General features: G+C 36.6%; 1 protein-coding gene across 4 annotated transcripts in view; it reads right to left on the minus strand.

Annotated features, from left to right (window-relative positions):
* The window catches only part of LOC131437055 (nyctalopin-like), a 469,231-nt gene that overhangs the window by 166,991 nt on the left and 288,261 nt on the right, over positions 1-13,979 (minus strand). For all 4 annotated transcript variants that reach the window (XM_058606107.1, XM_058606104.1, XM_058606105.1 and 1 more), the window contains one exon: positions 8,363-8,782. The gene's annotated coding sequence lies outside the window, so the exon portion shown is untranslated. The remainder of the gene's footprint in view (positions 1-8,362; positions 8,783-13,979) is intronic.

Raw genomic sequence — 13,979 nt, forward strand, 5'->3', positions numbered from 1 at the left:
TTTGATCATCACAAAACTGCAATGCCTATAAAGCACGCAGCGGCAGACCCTAAAAAGCAGAACAAAGTCAAAATCACATAAAATTGAGGATTTAACCGGGGTAAAATAAATGACAATAATAATAATAATACATAAAATAGTAGTTTAGTTTTTGAAGCTATTTACGTAACGAAGTTGTTTTTTTTAGGCCTATCTGAGTCAACGCCTGTGTAAAGGTACTACAAGGGTGGAATTTTTTTTGTTTCCATTATAGAGGTTTTAACCATAAGGTCATTCGACTCTTTACGCTAGAAACATTTTCTGACCCTATGAGCGGTGTTGGGAATCCAACCCAGGTGAAAGGTTGCATGAAAGCCATCGACTCTCACCCATCGCGCTACACTCGATAGTGCTATATGGAAAAATGTTCCATTTGACGAAACGTTTCACTCGATATTATCGTGAGATGGGAAGCGTTACGTGAAGTTAAAGATGTTAGAAAACGTTGCATACGATGATTTTTTTAAAGTGATGTTTACAAATCATATTAGTTACTTTGTGGAAATTATGAATGTTTAAAACCTTTATAAGTGTTAAATTCTTGCGGGAATGAGTTACGATGCGCTAACACATGGAACGTTACTGGTTAAAAAGTTATAGGCGTTACGGAGCATTGCGTGAGTTAGGCGTTACAAGGTGTTACATGCGTTACTTTTCATTTATTTATTTATTTATTTATTAGGACAATGTTTATCTGACAACAAGTCTTAATGAACCAAACTTATAAAAGTAATTAAGAATGGTGGTTATCAACCTATTATTATAACAACCGATGATTAAAAACTGTAAAGAGGTCATAATGAAGTCAATCAGATCGCTAAACTCGTTGAAACGGCGAATCATAGCCAAAATCGGGCTGTTGGTAGCATACACACTAAGATTCGATTCCGTTGTTCGGTAATTTTTTTGACGAAAACTTTCGGTAATAAATAGAAATTACCGATACTTCGGTTCGTTTACTTTATTTTAGAACAATTATGCAAATTTTTACCGGACGATCAGTTTTACGCAATTTTTTATTACAGAATTCTGTAAATAGATATACAATTCATACGGTAAATCTGAGTACGGAACGATAAAAACCATACCGTCCGTATGGTAAAATTATCTTCCAATAACCGAACTTCTGTGAAGATTGATTATCGTGATGCGAACTGTCAAACAGTTATTCAAATTTTCAGTGTCTTTTTATTAACCAAACGAAAAAAATTTTGAAGAGTTCATCGAATGGATTGAGATACAGGTACTATAATATTTAAAATATTTGAACCACTAAAAGCTTTTTGTTTACTTATAGACAGAAAAAAAAAATTTGTATCACTTGTCCAGTTCTGGTGGACTCGACGGATTGTGCAGTGTTTTGGAAAGCGCTCATAATTCCGGTAAGCCGTAACATTTGCTCCTTTTTTTTTTCGTGGAATAAAACCATAGCCACAATAGGTTGGAATTTACTTCATTCGTTTTTGTGAATTTGTGTTGTTTTTAAAATCCATCCAGAATTTCAACCAACGGAAAACAAACAAACAAAAAATTACCGAACAATCAGTTAGATTCATTTGGTTTACAGTTTACGGTAGTTGTTTGACAGTTCAGCAGTTTCCGAACGATTGCTAATCAATTTAATTACCGAACGTTCAGCTGTTGAAAATTCGGTAAAAAGTTATCGAGTTCTGTGAAATTTCCTAAGTGTGTAGTTTGTATTGCGCAGATCAGTGTTCAGTAATGATCGAGGCCGAAGACCTCTCCAAATATCAAGGGGAACGTGCCATTTGAGCCAATTTGTTCTGATTCCTGATACGAGGCGTTGAATGCGTTATGTTATAGATGTTACGAAGCGTTGAATGCGTTACTTTTCTAAAAGGTATTGGCGTTACGAAGCGTTATATGCTTTACTAATTAGTAAGTTATAAGCATTACGGAGCGGTACGAAGCGTTACATTTTTGTAAGTTAAAGGTGTTACGAAGCGTGTATGCACAGCAAAACACAGTCTTGGTATTACATTCCTGCTGTGGAATTTGACCTTCTGTTTCATCAACAGACTTCGCAGCCAATTTAGAGTATACAGAACCATTGCATGGCTGGTGCTACGATTATACTGACACTACGAATCCTTCCAGGTCGGGACTCGAACATACGACAACTGGTTTGTAAAACCAGTGCCCTATGAATTGAACCGCCAACCCGGGACATGGACATGTATGCGTTAACTTTCAATAAGTTATAGGTGTTACGAACTGTTGCTTACATTATTTTTTTTTTAAGTTATAGGTGTTACGAAGTGTCACATGTGTTACTTATCAGTAAGTTATAAGCGTTATGGAGCGTTACATGTGTTACTTATTAGTAAGTTATGAGCGTTACGGAGCGTTAAGAAATGTTACACTTTTGTAAGTTAAAGGTGTTACGAAGCGTATATGCGTTACTTTTTAATAAGCTATAGGCGTTACGAACTGTTACTTACATTTTTTTTAATTATAGGTGTTACGAAGTGTGACATGTGTAACTTATTAGTAAGTTATAAGCGTTACGGATCGTTACTAAATGTTACATTTTTGTAAGTTAAAGGTGTTACGAAGCGTATATGCATTACTTTTCAATAAGCTATAGGCGTTACGAACTGTTACATTATTTTTTTAAGTTATAGGTGTTACGAAGCGTCACATGTGTTACTTATTAGTAAGTATAAGCGTTATGGAGCGTTACATGCGTTACTTATTAGTAAGTTATAAGCGTTACGAAATGTTACATTTTTGTAAGTTAAAGGTGTTACGAAGCGTATATGCGTTACTTTATAATAAGTTATAGGCGTTACGAACTGTTACTTACATTATTTTTTTAAGTTATACGTGTTACGAAGCGTCACATGTGTTACTTATTAGTAAGCTATAACCGTTATGGAGCGTTACATGCGTTACTTATAAGTAAGCTATGAGCGTTATGGAGCCTTACGGAGCGTTACATTTTTGTAATTTATTGGCGTTAGGAAGCGCTACATGCGTTACTTATTAGTAAATTATAAGACTTACGAAACGTTATTTTTTGTAAGCTATAGATGTTAAGATGCGGTACATGCGTAACTTTTTTGAATGTTATAGATGTTACAGAGTGATACTGTTTTTTAGGTTTAAGGTGTTACGAAGCGTTACATACGTTTCTTTTTATGAGTTAAAGACGTTACGAAGCATTACTTGCGATGCTCGTGTGTAAGTTACAAGCGTTGCATGCGTTATTTTTTGTAAGTTACCGGCGTTACGAAGCGCTAGTTTTTTGTAAGTTACAGGCGTTATGAAGCTTTGCATGCGTTAGTTTTTGTGAGTTGTAGGCGTTACGTGCGTTATTGTTTTGTGAACACAGGCGTTACGAAATGTTACATGCGTAACTTTTTTTGGAAGTTTTAGGTGTTACAAAAAACATTACATTACATTTTGAAACGGTACAAGCGTTACGAGGCGTTTCATTCATTTTTTTTTCAAATTTTGTGTGTTACGAAGCGGCTTTGTGCGCCGTATCTAAGCTGTTTGAAATTAAAGATTTGAATTTTATAACACATATTTGCTCTAACTATATATCTGAGACTGAACATGGTTTCATGCCGAATCGTTCGACGTCTGCAAATTTAGTATCCTATACTTCCTTTATCATACGTTCGTTACAATCACGACTACATCATCATCACACAACAACCTCAAAGTTAAAAAGACTAGGATTTAACGGGTCATTTCTGAATTGGCATCACTCATATCTTACTGGTCGCAAAATGATAGTGACTTACTTAGACTGTACAACTTTACCATTCGTTGTTACCTCTGGAGTTCCTCAAGGAAATCACCTTGGACCGTTTATATTTTTACTTTATCTCAACGATCTAAATTTTTCGATCAAGTGCATGAAACTATCATTCGCCGATGACTTCAAATTATTTCATGTCATCAAATCCACAGCTGACGCAGCGTTCCTATAAGAGCAGTTGAATAATTTGACTAACTGGTGTAATATCAACAGAATGGTTTTAAACACCTCCAAATTTCATATCTTTTAGTCGCAAACAGTCTGTAGTCAGTTTCGACTATAATATTTCTCAATTTGTTCTGGAACGTACATCGTCTGTGAAGGACCTTGGTGTCCTCCTGGACTCTAAGTTATATTTCAAGGAGAACATTGAGTTTACTATCTCCAGAGCCAGCTAGGATTCATTTTCCGCGTTCCTGAAGAATTCGATGATGTACATTTCTTGAAAGCATTATATTGTGCTTTAGTTCGCTCTACGCTCGAATACGCCAAAACCCTTGGAACCTTCCAAGCTACCATGCCAGATGCAAACTGATTGATCTCGATTTGTTTTCTGTCTGTCGCGATGTCAGCAAGGCTACTTTTGTGACTGATTTCCTCCAATCAAGAATAGACTGCTCCGAGCTCTTACAGCATTTACAAATTAATATCCATCGCCGTAATCTTAGAAACTATTCTTTTCTTAGGATCCCCTATGCTAGAACTAATTATGGATATAACGAGCTTTTTGCCAAGAGGTGCCGAATATTCTACCACTGTTTCAATTTATTCGACTTTAATCTATCACGAAACGTTGTCAAGAAATTGTTCCAAGGGTTACTATCTAATTAGTTTTAGTTTTAGTTAATTTAGAAATACTATGTTTAAGTGAAATGTATCATTTGGATGATTGTAATCTGTTGATGCAAAAGATGAGGAGGTTTTATGGAGGTTGGAGAGCAAGTTTGACAGAACCTAACAGATCGGCTGAAAAGTTCGTATCGTTTCTATGAGAGGGCGCCACTTGAATTAAATCCATACCATTTTCAGTTAGTAACAACCTTCAAAAGATACGTGTATAAATTTGACAGCTGTCTACTTTTTGTTATTGTGAAAAAAATGGAAAAAAAGGAATTTCGTGTGTTGATGAAACACTACTTTTTGATGAAAAAAAGTAGCTTGATGAGTGTTATCCAGACTCTGCACCGGGCGAAGCAACAATTCGTAAGTGGTTTGCAAAATTTCGTACTGGTCATATGAGCACCGAAGACAATGAACGCAGTGGACGTCCAAAAGATGCTGTTACCGATGAAAACGTGAAAAAAATCCACAAAATGATTTTCAATGACCGTAAAGTGAAGTTGATCGAGATAGCTGACACCCTAAAGAACGTGTTGGACATATTATTTACGAATATTTGGATATGAGAAAGCTTTGTGCAAAATGGGTGCCGCGTGAGCTCACAATCGATCAAAAACAACAACGAATTGATGATTCTGAGCAGTGTTTGGAGCTGTTATATCGAAATAAAACCGATTTTTTCCGTCGATATATAACAATGGACGAAACATGGCTCCATCACTTCACTCCGGAGTCCAATCGACAGTCAGCTGAGTGGACTGCACGCGATGAACCGAACCCAAAGCGTGGAAAGACTCAACAATCGGCCGGTAAGGTTATGGCGTCTGTATTTTGGGATTCGCATGGTATAATTTTCATCGATTACCTTGAAAAGGGAAAAACCATCAACATTGACTATTATATTGCGTTATTAGAGCGTTTGAAGGACGGAATTTTAAAAAAAACGGCCTCATTTGAAGAAGAAAAAAGTTTTGTTTCATCAAGACTATGCACCGTGTCACAAATCGATGAAAACCATGCTGAAATTGAACGAATTGGGCTTCGAATTGCTCCCTCATCCACCGTATTCTCCAGATTTGACCCCCAGTGACTTTTTCCTGTTCTCAGACCTCAAGAGAATGCTCGCTGGTAAAAAAATTAGAAGCAATGAAGAGGTAATCGCTGAAACTGAGGCCTATTTTGAGGCAAAGGACAAATCGTACTACAAAAATGGTATCGAAAAGTTGGAAGATCGCTATATTCGCTGTATCGCCTCTGATGGCAATTAAGTTGAATAATAAAAACGAATTTTGGCAAAAAAATGTGTGTTTCTATTAAACGATACGAACTTTTCAGCCGAACTGTTAACTCCATCGGGGTTTTCCCTGCTCCAAAGAAACAAATAAACAAATAAACAAAGACCTTTCCACTGCCTTTGACAAATTTAGCCATGCCATTACAGTCGCTAGTTTGGACAGATTGGGCTTTGGTTCTTACATGTTGCGTTCATACCTCAAAAAATCGCCGATTAGCAATCAAGATAAATGACTCACAAAACTATCTGACTATTCACAAAGTTTCTCGCTCCATCGGGGAATTCACAAGGCAAGGTCTTGGATCTCTGATATTCCTCCTGTACTTCTACGATGTGAATCTGATGATCTCAAGCTATTCCATATAGCTCGAAGCAACGAGGATGCCATTTTTCTTCAACAACGATTTTGAAAATTTTTAAAGGGGTGTAAGATAAATGTAATGACTTTGAATATTTGAGCCTTTTCTAAGAACCGGGAATTTTTATGTCGCATGCTGGGAAAAACCGGGAAATTGAAATCGGCAATTCACTTACCACCCTGCGTGTAACAAAACTAATCATTTGACTTCAATAGTATACTTCAATAGTTGTATTTACTAAACATATCATATTTTGTTAAAAATAACAACTATGTGTTATGCTGTTTGAGCTCTAAAAATACCTTGCTTTTCCGGGAAGAGGAAGAAGTTTCTAAATCCAGTTGTTTATCTAATAGTCACTCATCCAATCGGGTGCCAATTCTTTGGACGTGATGAAACAATGTGTGAACGAACAGAATAAACCTATTTTACTCAGGTGTCAGTAAAACGCTTTGCCGGTACATCATCGCCATCATCAGCATCCGATGTGGCTGATGGAACACACGCAAAAAAAAAAGATAGATGGATGAACCTGGTTCTCCCCTCCGGAACTACTTTTTATGGCGGTTATGACGATCGCTCGGAAATATGGTCGGCACCGGTCGTAACAAATTTGCAACGTGGGCTATTCGTTCTACTTTTTTTTTTTGCTCACGGTTTCCCGCTGCCATTTATGCCATGCTTTGTAGTGACGAGCGAAATCCCCTGAGGAAAGATAAGGTTTATTTGTGCCAACCAACTCGTTGCCGGTTTTATGACTATCAAATGGGAAGGCTTATTGACTGATTGATGACAAAGGGATAAATTTATGTTGCTTCCAGGGATTATTTACGGACTGCACACCTGGGGGAGAAGTATTGATCGAAGAACGCAGTCATGGCGTCATTGGGCTGTGATACTTCAATTTCAAATGTATAGTCTTTTCTGAATAATGCATGTATATAGAAAAGCACTTTTCGCATTCAAATTAAATTTTCGCTGCCAAAATCCAGCCCCTTTTCGGTTTGTTAGATTTCCTGTCGGACAAGCTAAACAAAAAAAAAACGAGGCACAAAGTGGAACATCGATTCCGACAGCAAAAATCCATCCATATTACAGTGAACGATCTCAACCCAAATCGATTGTTATCGTTACTCGGAAACATACCAAAATCCGGACCAGCTCAACCTTAGCGACCGGGGAAAATTTGGCTCAGTTCCAGCGAACCAATTCGATGGATGTTCGGATCATTATGAAGGATGCACCAAAAATCCGTTTTCGATGCACCACAGAAACCTTTATTCCCGTGCACACTCACAAACAGAATTCCACTCCAAATCCGATTGAGTTGGCAGATCACTTCGGGGGAAAAGTCGTTCATGCAAGCACTTTACAGAAGCGGCTACATTTGGGCCTGCAACGAAAATTTCCACATTCAATAACGGGAAAAAGTGCAAATTGGACAGCAAACCCGGCAACAGCCTACCGACCGAGCGAGTGAAGGGGCGGGCAGCAATAAAAAAAATCTGATCAACGAAATGAAAATCCATTTTGAGCTGCCTCCTTTGGCAAGGATCATTGACGGGACTCCGTGTCTGTCAGTGTCGGGGGCTTTAAACAGTGAAATAGAACATTGTATGTTGTTCGTGGCTTCCTCGGTCAATCAGATGCTTAATGCTGCGAACGTGATCGATAAAAATTTACACCAACCGTGTATCACTAATTGAATTTGCGAGTTTTTTTTTTTGTTTCGGGTAGCGGACAAAAATTAGCACATGAACAAAACCAGAAAAGAGGATATACGACAGAACCTCTTTCCACCCGTGGCCAACCATTTTGCTACTGCTGCAGGTATTTTTCATTCAATTAGCGGATCTGCTTGATAGCAGTATTGATAAGCCGGCGAAACGAAAATTGGAAACAAAAATCAATTAATTTTGATGTGTCGGTCTAAATTAAAATGTAAAATAATAAATGGATGCGACAGCCAATCCGTGATGGTTTCATAAAAATTCAAAATGGGAAAACGAACAAAAAGTTTTCGTTTGGCCATAAACTTACCTTGAAAAAAATAATGTCCTCGATTTTCACACTAAACTTTTCGGGATGGCTTGGCTCGAACCGCCTCACAGTTTCCTCAAGTTCGGAGATAAAATATGCCAAGAATCAGGAAAAAACAAACAACCGAAATCACGAAAGCACAGTTATTAAATTTCTTTAGCTCAGTTTTTCCTTCGCTGCCCGGAACGTGCTTCTGACGAGCGAGACTCACTTTCAATTTCACGGTTCTGAATTTAAATATTCAATATCACCGGTATCTGCTGTAGGGCTCGGCGGCAAGCGGCCAGGGCTGGTCCAGTTGGTGTCCTTTTCTCTTTGCATATGCTAAGCAAGCAGCTTGGACGTCTCCCGGTCAGTGTGTGTCTGTGTGTGTGTGAGATGGTGCAGAAACGAACGGCAGTCCAACTTCCACCTTGTTATCTGCAAGAGTAGCAAAAGAAATGAAAACGATAAAAAATACTTCTGGAAAATAAACAGCGGAGTGTCATCTGGAAGTTTTCCTTTATGCGCCAAGTAGGGTAGTTTTTCTTCGTAGTTTAATTTAAGGATACGGAAGAAGAAGGTCCGAGAGCGAGAGTCAATAAGTGAAAAATAAAGGCACGTCATGAATATCAAACAGGTGCTGGTTTTTGTTCATTTTGATGGAAGCTGGAATTCATTCCACAGTGCATTGTGTTTTGTTTCACCACGAACAGAGACTCTCCTGCAAAGATCTTCGTTAAATGAAATGAAACTAGACGAGATAAAGATTGCAAATTGAATGCTGAAGCATTCAATTTCCAATCTTTATCTCGTCTTGTTCGAAAGAAATTTTATTTTTGTCTGTATTGAATCGGCTTTGTCGTAATGACTTTCCGAAGAAATTATTTTAAACGTCGAAAGGAGCACACTTTTGGTCAGACGAAATTAAATGCAAATGTACGGAACGATTGATTTTTTTTTTCTTTTGATCAGTGTTGGTGATTGCCGAAAATTTGACAGAAGCTGCTCGATTTTTATTTATATTGTGTACAACATTTTCAATCCGGTAGAGGATGCTACAATAATTTTTCTACATTTCTTCGCTCCACTACATACTCTGAGTATTTCACGGCCATTTAAAAAAATTACAGTCTGATAATGATTGGTGCTGTGTGGAATTTATCAAGAGAGAATATGATTCTATCGCAATTATCCACTGCCCATACAGAATCGGATCGCGAAACGGGAATCAGCGACCGTTTGCTGCTTCAGAGAGAATCCCCACAGCTAACCTTTGATTCTCAGACAGGTCATCGAGAGAAATTCGCTCTCGCACTGGCGTCTATTCTATGTTAAATGAACCATGCCGGTATTTTGTTGCTGCGATGATATCCATCTCTCTTTGATGGCACTGATTCAATCGTGTGAAGAGTTACCAGTGAGCGTTCTTTGATACGGTAAAAGCCATCCTTGCTTTTGATTATTATAAAGGTTTCAGCGTAGATTTCTTGGGCGCGCGGCTTAGATTCGGACACAGGACTGCTGCGTGGAAGACATTTGAGGTATGAATCCTCCATAAAGCCCACACGCATTATACGAAATAAACAGTTAGACAGTCATTTAGCGTGGTCGAAAACCAATAAATAACCAAATAACTCACTCACGACACAGAACAGTAATCAACTAGGAACTCACTCTCATGAAACGACTCTAATTAAACATATTCCAACAATATCTCCCCTTTCGTACACATAATCGTATTTCAATCTCTGCACCGGTATGTGCACGTTTAGTCCGTAATAACCATTCATTGGTTAGGAACCTAAGTAAATAGAAAAAAAGGCGGGTGGGTAATATCAGAGACATAACTGGATGTCGTGAATACGAAAACAACTGGCATGGTCCTTAACACTTCCGAATATAAATTAGTTGATCAATTGCATGAATTATGCAAGCATTCCCCTTTTTCACATTTTTCGCAAAAACAAAGAAGGCTTCACTTGATCTCGATCACTGTGAATTTCACACAGCGAAAAATGCACAAATCCAATCAAACTGTTCTAGATTTGCACTAAACTGAGGATATTTACCTTCGATTTGCGAGCAATAAATTATAATAGTTCTTTAAAAAACGTTTAGAGCCATTAGAACGGCTGATTTTGTGTGATGCTCTCCACCGTTGTTTTTTCACAAAAGGAAATGACTGCCAGCTGTGACGAAATCGTGATTTTGTCTGTAGCTTATTCCCTAATGGGCGGTCCTAACGGCTATAAAAATTGCAGCATATCGAATTTCAATTTAGATTATTTTATTTTGGATATGCATAATTTATTGAAAGAAACTATCAATATGCTGTAGGGATTCGTTTCTAGTATTAAGAAGGACCAAATTGTGGAACTCACTACGATGTTAAACACTGTTCGGAACATTTTCCTCGAACGATTTGTTGTACAGCTGCAGATATTTTGTTCTCTTCCTCAGAATGCGTTCTGATTGGCTGGTGTTGACATGGGTCAAATGAGACAGGTTTTTCAATAGTGTACTATTGAAATATTTCAATACTGTTACTATACACGTTTAAGTTGAAAAATTTCGATTCTATTGGTAGTTAGATTATAGAAATCCTTTCACAGATCACTGAACTGTGAGCTTTAAAAATACGAGAAAGGCAAACGTACCTTATGAATTATCCTCTTTGATACTCGTTTATACCAAACATTTCAGAAAAGTTTAATTTTGAATTATTTAAGATTATGTCACACAACTGAAAATTTTATCATAAAATTGCGATAATATTTCTGATGGCATGTAGCAAAAATTATGTTGATTCGTTGATACAACAAGAGATATTCACGATCAAAAACTTATCACTATCTCAGAGGGCAAATTTTGAAAAGTCGCCCCATAGTAAAGTAAGTCGTATTCACGACAAAAATTGGTCAACCAACCCCAGAGCCGGTGTAGGTTGGACGAGTTTGAAAAAATATGTAAAACAAATCAAATGTATCAATAACCTTTTTCCTTATTTGAAAAAAGTTAGTGTATTCATAATTTTTTGTTATCTAGGTACGTAAAAAACCTCCCCTTCTCGATTTGTGAGTCTTTTTAACTATTTTGGACTTAGTTTCGACAGCATTAGTGAACTTTTTCTGCTTCACTTCTTCCTTTTCTCCACCAGCGTTTGCACTTTCGCTTAGTTAATTTTTCTACTCCTCCAATGCTTCTTTTATTGGAGAATTGATAAAAATTTGGATCCATTCGCGATTTACGGTCTTGACGCTCCTCCGAATCAGTTCTTATACTCGCCTTGAATAGAAGTCTGACATATTCAGGATGGCATATGACATATGGCGCCCTGTCACCGAAACGGTAACACCGTAATGACTACTAGCCACTAGATGGCACACTACTGCCGAAAAAATTTCAGACGCGGTTGTCTTTTCTATATTGGCAGGTATAAATACGATGTTGTATTGGAGAAAAAGACATAAACGAAACGTAAACATCGTTTTGAATTTTTTTTCTTCTTAATCACTATTTTCTTCATTCTCACTGAAAACTTTGAGCACTCGGAAAACAAAAACCGAATACAAATAGTACACCGGACGGCGCAGCTCGGAAGGTTTGAAGATACAAAAAAACTTCATCACAATTAGAGTGAAACATTCGAAATTCACTTCACTGTTCCGCGTAAAAACATTATTACGCACAATCGCTTCAAGTGCGCACAAATTCTGAATAAATACGATTTCCACTAACAGTTTACGACATTTTTACATATCGGTTTAGAAATTTAAATAAAGATATATCGAACACATGCGAAAAACATCAAAACAATTTTCAAGCAGTTTCAATAAGACTGTCCTTTTTAGCTTTTTAATGGATTGTTTTGCTTTGACACTTCTCATGAGTTTTTGGCTAATAAACTTGTTAATAATACCCATTTCAGTTTTGGTTTCTTTGTGCTGTCCTTCAGTAATGATGGTGATAGATAAATAGAAACAAATTTTCTGATTTTAATAACAAAATTAGTTGTCAATGAGAATTTCGTGTTGGATTGAAATATTGCTGGTTTGTGTCCAGGATATTCACCAACTAAACACACACGGAAAGACCGAAATCAGCATTTTGGCGAAAAAATTAGTTGATTTTCTGATTTTAGTTAGTTATTTTTTGAGACAACTAAAAAAATCTTACTTTTGCTAATTTAGATTTTTTTATTCTAATTTCCTTAATAATAATAAAATATTTGTTGAAATGGCTATTTTTTTTAGTTGAATTCACCAATTAAACGTGCTGTCATTTCTTAGCTAAGGTACGCTTCATATCCATTCAACTAATTTTTTAGTTGAATTAGAGAAATAAAACGTTGTTTTCAACCAACATAAATGGTTGAATTGGTTTCTGCCATTTGCAGCTATATGGCGCTCTGTCACTGAAAAAACGTTAACACCGTAATGACTACTAGCCACTAGATGGCACACGATTATCAGTCACGATTATCTTTTCTATATCGGCAGGTTTAAATACGATTGTTGTATTGGAGAAAAAGACATAAGCGAAACATAAACTTCTTTTTGAAAATTTTTCTTCTCAATTGCTGTTTTCTTCATTCGACTTCGCGAAATTGACTATCTCACTGAAAACTTTGAGCACTCGGAAAACAAAAACCGAATACAATTAGTACACCGGACAGCGTAGCCCAGAAGGTTGGAAGATACAAAAAACATCATTTGACATTTACAATTAGAGTGCAATACTCGAAATTCACTTCACTGTTCCGCGTAAAAACATTATTACGCACAATCGCTTCAAGTGCGCACAAATTCTGAATAAATACGATTTCCACTAACAGTTTACGACATTTTTACATATCGGTTTAGAAATTTAAATAAAGATATATCGAACACATGCGAAAAACATCAAAACAATTTTCAAGCAGTTTCAATAAGACTGTCCTTTTTAGCTTTTTAATGGATTGTTTTGCATTGACACTTCTCTTGAGTTTTTAGCTAATAAACTTGTTAATAAAACCAATTTCATTTTTGTTTTCTTTGTCCTGTCATTCAGTAATGATGGTGCTAGATAAATAGAAACAAATTTTCTGATTTTAATAACAAAATTTGTTGTCAATGAGAATTTCGTACTGGATTAAAATATTGCTGGTTTGTGTCCAGAATATTCGCCAACTAAACACATTCTCTAAAAATAAGAGTTTTTTTCAGCAAAGTAAATTCTCAATTTTAACTAATTTTATAGTTATTTTGGAAATTTTGTGGTTAAAATCAACTAATTAAAAAACAGTAATACGAATTAGGCGCAGAGCTAGTTTCGGTCGTTCCGTGCATTCTCTAAAAATAAGAGTTTTTTCAGCAAAGTAAATTCTCAATTTTAACTAATTTTATAGTTATTTTGGAAATTTTGTTGTTAAAATCAACTAATTCAAAAACAGTAATACGAATTAGGCGCAGAGCTAATTTCGGTCGTTCCGTGTATTTTCATTACTTATTATGTAATGTTATATTTCCTTATAGTCATCAATCTAAGCATAACATCCAATTCTGTCCAAAAAAAGAATAACATTCCACGAATATCCAAGTGTTCTTCGCTATAAGCTAAAATTACATCTCGGCAAACCAACAAACCGCACAAAACT

Source organism: Malaya genurostris, chromosome 3, assembly GCF_030247185.1.
Source record: "Malaya genurostris strain Urasoe2022 chromosome 3, Malgen_1.1, whole genome shotgun sequence".
Taxonomy (NCBI): domain Eukaryota; kingdom Metazoa; phylum Arthropoda; class Insecta; order Diptera; family Culicidae; genus Malaya; species Malaya genurostris.